A 7,517-nucleotide genomic window follows, 5' to 3' on the forward strand; every position below is an offset into this window, starting at 1 on the left:
TTGGACAAGCTTGTAAACCAATTTTTAATTTGATGTCACGATCTTAGCAAGTATTTGTCGTCCAAATTAATATAAGTTTACGGGGAATATCTCCACCAAGATAAATTGATTGATGGTAATTTTCCATTTTTACCGATGTCACTCAAACCCCTGATTTTTATTTCGATGTCACGATATCTTGGCAAGTAAATTTCATCAAAATCTAAGTTTACGGGGAGTATTTTCACCGAGATAAATTGATTTAATTTTCTATTTTTACCGACGTCACTCATGGACGAGCTTGTAAACCAATTTATATTTCGATGTCACGATCTATGGTAATTTTCAATTTTTACTGATGTCACTCTTGGACGAGCTTCTAAACCAATTTTTATTTATTTCGATGTCACGATCTTAGCAAGAATTTTTTGTCCAAATCTAAGTTTTCGGGGAGTATTTCCACCGAGACAAATTGCTTAATGTTAATTTTCCATTTTTCCCAATGTCACTCTTGGACGAGCTTGTAAACCAATTTATATTTCTTCCAAGTTAAATTCCTTGATGTTAATTTTCCACCCAATTTTTTTTATTTTATATTATTATACTGTATTTATTTATTTTCCAAAGTTATACTTGTTCACTAGCCAAGTTATCATGCTTGTACGTGGCTAAGCTAGAGGTTGAATATTAAAGTGGAAACGTGGGTCACGGTATAAAACACGAGCAAGGGAGACTAGGAAAGTACTACTCGGCCTTTTCTTTTCCAAGTCTCTATCTAAACAGAACCTAGGGTTTCAGTATCAAAAACTGAAAGTTTTAGTATCAAACCAGAAAAAATGACTGCTCTAGTAGTAACTTCCTTCCGATTTCTTCTTCTTGATGAAGACAAAGAGATTGTTGGTTATTTTGGTTGCAAGGTTGTTCCTTGTTTTGGAGATGAAGAGGATGATGATTATGATATTGTTGATGATGAAGAAGAGGAGGACGATGAAGAGGATGATGAGTATGATTCTGAGGATGATGATGATGAGGATGATGATGATGATGACGATGATTTAGATGATCCAGAACACTTCTTTTGGTTTGGGCCAGTGCTTGAGGATGAAGATGAAGACGATGATGTTGATGATGATGATGATGATTGGCCATACAAAGATGTGGTTACGATTGTCGACAGCAGCAGTGAAGAAGAAGGGGATTCTAACTGATCTAGTCCTATGTTTTCACGGTTCTGCTATGCAAGAATGGTATTCAATCACATATTGATCCATCATCTTTTGTTTATATATATATATGTGTGTCTTTTTTTGTGTTATTAGTGTATCTTATGTTGTTTTTTTTTATGTTTAATTAGTTTGTTTGTAAATCTCCTTGGAAGTATACTTTTTGTGAATGTTTAATATTTACAGATGCAATATTTTCTTTAGATTCCAAGTGCATATGTTGTTTAATTTATGTCCATTGTTCATCTGTTGGGTATCAATATTTTGAAAAAACAGAATAAACGAGTAATGTGTTTAAGGGGGCTTGGTTTAGAGATTTGGATCTTAAGAGTTAGGGTTAACCATGATTTTGTTGTGGCTTTGCTGTTAAAGTGATCCTATCATAAATATGATAGGTACTGTATATTGAGTCTTGTATCAGAGTTGAAAAATATAGCCAAATTTTTCATAAACTGCAATGCCAAATCTGACAAACTTAACCAAAAAAAAAAAAAATCAGAATTGAGATCACAATTGAACAGTAGGCCTTTGAATGCTACATAATTATGCTTACACATTAATAAAATTAGCATACTAAAAATAACGTAAAAAAATGAATTTAGTCAATGCCGAGTGCCCAGCCATAAATTTTCTTGTCTTTGTGGCTTCCCATGTTCTTATTCATTGTAATCATTATTTCCCAAATGCATCCCAAGAAGCAAAACTCTTAGGAGGAGGATCATTCTCAACATGGATCATTTTCTTAATATAAACTAATTCCCATTCTTCATCGACATACCCTTCTAGTATATCACCAATGTTTTCCACAAAGTCATTCCATGAAGCAAAGCCCTTCGGAGGAGGAGGATCATTTTTAACCAGACTATTGGCAGGAACAACACATTTCTCATTAGAACTCATCCTATCAATTCCTTATTTCTTTTACTTATGAACGAGGTATCTAATTTGTTATTTCTAGGATCCAAATCTAGTTAAATATAGTGTGTTTTTTTTCTATACATATCTAGTATGAAAATATAAATATAGTGGGTGGGCTATGTTTACCATGAATACAACAAATGAAAATCAAGGTGATATATGGAAAGTGCGATTTTGCGGATATTGTGAGACCCAGCAGAAAAATATTGTATTAGGATTGTAGGATTAGACTACTGATTGTCATTTCTAATTAGACTCCTATAATCTTGCTGAAACCCTAAAGAAATCTCTAAATATCCTGACACGTTAAGCATTCATGTCAATGAGATAGTACACTTGTTAAAATTAAAATTTTACCTTCCTTATTTAACAAAATAGTCCTTCCTTATTGAATTTCAGACGCAATTTTTCCTACTACATTATTACTACAATCATAATTGATTTTTGGCAAAATTCATATACACCAGCACTTGTTGATCATGCACGGTTTACCAGGGTTTACGCGTTTGCAGATCCGGAAGAGCCAGCACCTGTTGACAGGCATTATGTGACGCTGGTGTATTGCAATATCTTGATTTGATTAATCATAACACTAGTGTATTCCTGACATAATTGATTAATTAGTTAACAGGGCCATATCTTGAACTGCAACATGGTTTGGCTCATGTATCATGCCATATCTCAAGTCCCTGACCAACAATTAAAATCAAAAAATGGTCAAACATAATAGGTCAAACAAATAAGGTCAATAAGCAAAATAAAATCAACACTCTTGTGTATATTTATTGAATGGTACAATTTCTTATGGTGATTATGAAGTATGAACATCTCTATGTTTCGCCAGATTGTAGATTCAGACTAGGTGTGTATATGCCTCTCCATCAAGTGAATTACACTGGATAGAAAATAATGCCTATTTTGTTTCAACATACCACAGTTTAACATACCATTGTTCCTTTCATTAGAAATCACAAAGAGAAACCGAAAAAAGAAACAATTGCAATTTCATTAACCACATTTACAAACGCCATCACCATTACAGATCAGATCGCTAATTACTAAGTAGTTCCATTTACAAATTTTTTTACGGCCAACACCAAAGGAACAATGAAATACCAGTTCAACAATCAAACCCATAAGCAAAAAAACTAGACACACTACCAATTCCAGTTCGACTTACACCTGAACAACCAACTCTGATGTCGTCCGACAAGCAAAATTCCCTGATTATGCATGCTGCACTTACATAACCTCCATAACAAGTACCAGCAAAATACCTACCACTACTACTACCGAGTTTGATCTTTGTCAACAACAAAATAACACCTTTACAAGATCAAAACTTGTGCTGAAATAAAAAGACCCAAAAAAAAAACACTTACCATGCATTAGAAGATGTACAAAAGAAGATTAGACCTCTTCTTCAGTTCCAACAGCACCAACAACTACACACATTAGGAAAATCTTTGTGAATTTTCACGAAGATGATTTTAAGACTTCAAGGAATGCAATCCTCCTAAGTCTTCCTCAAAAGATTTAACCAATGCTCTTCAGATGATCACCACTGATCATCGTCATCATCGGTGTTAAATCCCTCTTCTTCATAGGAGAAGTATACGCCGCTATCAGTGCTTGTGGAAGATGCAGGACCATAACCTCCATCATCATCATCTTCTGATCCTTCATTTTCTTTTTCCTGAACCTCTGCTGCAATAGGATTGGCATCTACATCCATCCCTGGTATCTCCTCACCGTCTGAATCCACGTTCAGGGGTTCGGACATGGTACAAGCAAATATCCTGGGTTGAGCTTTCTCTGCCAAATAGAGTAAATATCCTGGGTTGATATTGAATTGCATTGCAGTTTGTGTAATCATCCTGTGGAATCCACTAATCACCTATTCCTTGAATGTGGTTATGCTAGATCTATTTGGTTGGTTTTAAATATCAATGTTACCTTTGGTGCAGGAATTACTAGACATGAGATTAATAAATTGCTAATGGTTTCAGTTTGGACTATTTTTTTTAAGCATCAGTTTGGACTATTTGATGTTCAAGATTTTTCAGAACATAGCTCCAAATAGGACAATGTCAATAGATGACATTAATAAACTTGTGTCCCTGGAACTAATCTTGTTTCTTCTACATTTTGATGCTTCTTTAAGTCAGATTCATTACAAGGTGGAATAGGGCTAATACTGAGGAATTGTGCAGGTAGCTGCATTCGGGTGCAAGGACAATGCTTCAATGGAGGAATGAAGATAGGAGTTGAAGCTGAGGAGCTGGAATGTAAGGCTATGCTGGCAGCTGTTACTCTGGCACCCTCTAAGAACTTTAATCATGTTATCTTTGAATCAGATTGTGAGACTTTAATGAAATCCATCAATGATCAAACCTATTATGTTAATTGGATGAATCAAGCTTTGATTTTAGATATTAACTCTAATTGGACAGAACACACAATTAGAGTAATGTGTTTTAGTTCACTTAATTCTAATTGGGGCCATAACTTCTTTCACTTAATTCTCATTATGGTTCCGTTAACCAGAATAGCGGGGTTTACGTAGAGGCAACTGACACGCACATTAAAAAAGCGGGGATTACCCTTAATCTGGCGGATTATTATGGTGTTTTACAAGAGATATGGGTGCTGACATATCATCCGCTGAAAATGCCACTTTTCAGGTGTAAATGGGTTACCAAAGCAGGGGTCTCAAAAGACAAACTTGGCTACATTTTGGTTGAGCTTGATCAGTTGGGACTCCAGGATGATCCTTTCATTGTAGCCTCCCAAGATAAGCAAGTATTTTATGTGCCAGACCAGAAAAATAAAAAAATTATATTTTGTTAGGTGCACCTACCCAAATCTGGAAATATGCTGGTGATGAAGTCGACGAGGAATTCAGTACGGCAGTTATTTGTCGGAATGAGTATAAATTGCCGAAGGTAGATAAACTTGACCTGCAAAGGACATCCAGGGATGATTACTATCGGGACAACATTAAGGGTAGAACTGCAAGGAAATCACCAGCACCAACAGCAGTCCCTGCTTCTCAAACGAATGCATCTAAGCAACCATTTCCAAGGACTAAGCGATAATGAAGCCAGGTGATAGAATGTAGTTTTTTGTGTTTGCTAATAGATGAATGATTAGGTTGGAACATTTTTTGGTTTTTGTTTAAGGAACTGGTTAGTGTAAATTATATACTCTTAGCCTTTGTTTTTGGTTTTGGGTTATACTATTTTGGTAATGATGATCATCATGGTACTGAATTTGGGACAAATTTAAGTAAGCACTTTGGATTTTCCTATTATCTAGAGAATGAATGTATGGATTGTTGAAAAAAATTGATTCTTAAATCATGGTGGGGTTTTGTATGCAGATGGGTTTTAGCAATGTTGGATGAGTTTGGATTCGGCTATACTGATTGTTGAATTAATATTCTGTCATGCTAGGATTAGTAGTAATAGTACTAGCTGCTTGCACATAGATTTTTTTTTGGACTTGGGCCTAAAATAGTCTTCGAATTAATCTTACTCCAACAACATTCTATAAACTGGAGTAATACCCTAGTTTCTACCATCTTAACCAACATTTTGTATACCCTATTGATTCACTAATTCAGTCGTTCCTACTAATATCTACTTAACAATTATTGGAATTTTAGAATCATACACCAAGAACATTGCTTGTTGTACATACCATGTTCATGCAACACTAAACTAAATTATTCATGTTAACTAGTATGAATATCACGTGTGTAAATGATCTCTGAATGTCCTCCACTTGTCGCAACACATATGACTTTCAAAATAGAAAAATCGATTAGACAAGTCACAAGAGATATAACTTGATTTATGGAGAATCGAAACGGCGGGAGGGGGTAGTTTTTCTCACCGAAAAGGTGAGAATGCATTGGGAATCGAACCAATTAAGGATTAAAATAATGTTTACTGTCTTCATTATCATTATCCCATTTGCTTCTATTAGAGTCCAAACCAGAAATCCCATTTCAAATTTGAGACTAAGAGAGGGAGACAAAAATTCATCCTGAAGTTTAGAGAAAAATCTGTCATCAATCCCTTGCAATCAAAATTCATCAGAGAAGCACTCAACACCAAATGGATATTCTTCCAAGAGCAATAGAGAGCAATATCTCTGATACACCAGTGAGGAATGATAATTGCATCCAATTAGTTAATAATATCTCCGAGAATCAGGGTACTGCATCATCCACTTCCCGGATTCAGCAAATGCCTCCTAGAGGGATTGAAGATCCTCCATTTAAAGATTGTATAACTGAACATGGAGAAAGCAGTGGTTGTGGAGAGAGTGGTGCAGTTGAAGAAGAACCAATTGCTACTGAGAACTACGAAGAAATCTTATCTGATGTAGATTCTGATCCTGGTGATGGTGTTAATGATGAGTTCGTTGACGGGGGTGTTGGTGGTGCAGCGGATGCCGGACCCGGACCCATTAGGACATGGCACATGCGGGATGGCTGGGTTGTGACTGCTGAACACCCTACCGAAGGTAAGTATGTGACCAACGAGGGGGTGGTGCTTATTGGTCTTAAATATGTTGTGGCTGGAGGGGGAAGATATGGATTTGATACTATCACTTTTCCTGCTGCCGCCATAAGAGAGCTTCTGCATCGTGCTGCTCAGCCAATACCCGCTCATGGAATGCCCTATACCCTGCTTAATTATGTATGTCCTGCAGTTGGCAGAGCAGCATCCAGAATAGCTGCATTTGTGGAGGCAGGTAATGGTCAGTCAAATCCAGCGAGTGCAATACCACCAAAGCAACAGGCTGAGCCAGCACCAGCACCAGTCCCTGCTTCTCAAACGACTGCATCCGAGCAACCATCTCCAAGGGACTAAGCGATAATGAAGCCAGGTGATAGAATGTAGTTTTTTGTGTTTTCTAATAGATGAATGATTAGGTTGGAACATTTTTTGGTTTTTGTTTAAGGAAGTGGTTAGTGTAAATTATATACTCTTAGCCTTTGTTTTTGGTTTTGGGTTATACTATTTTGGTAATGATGATCATCATGGTACTGAATTTGGTTCAAATTTAAGTTAGCAGTTTGGATTTTCCTGTTAACTAGAGAATGAATGTATGGATTGTTAAAAAAAATGATTCTTAAATCATGGTGGGGTTTGTATGCATATGGGTTTTAGCAATGTTGGATGAGTTTGGATTTGGCTATATTGATTGTTGAATTAATATTCTGTCATGTTAGGATTAGTAGTAATAGTACTAGGCTTGCACATAGATTATTTTTTTTAGAATTGGGCCTAAAATAGTCTTTGAATTAATCTTACTCCAACAGTATTTTATAAACTGGAGTAGTACCCTAGTTTCTACCATCTTAACCAACATTTTATATACCCT

This window comes from Papaver somniferum, unplaced genomic scaffold (genome assembly GCF_003573695.1).
Source record: "Papaver somniferum cultivar HN1 unplaced genomic scaffold, ASM357369v1 unplaced-scaffold_70, whole genome shotgun sequence".
Lineage (NCBI taxonomy): Eukaryota > Viridiplantae > Streptophyta > Magnoliopsida > Ranunculales > Papaveraceae > Papaver > Papaver somniferum.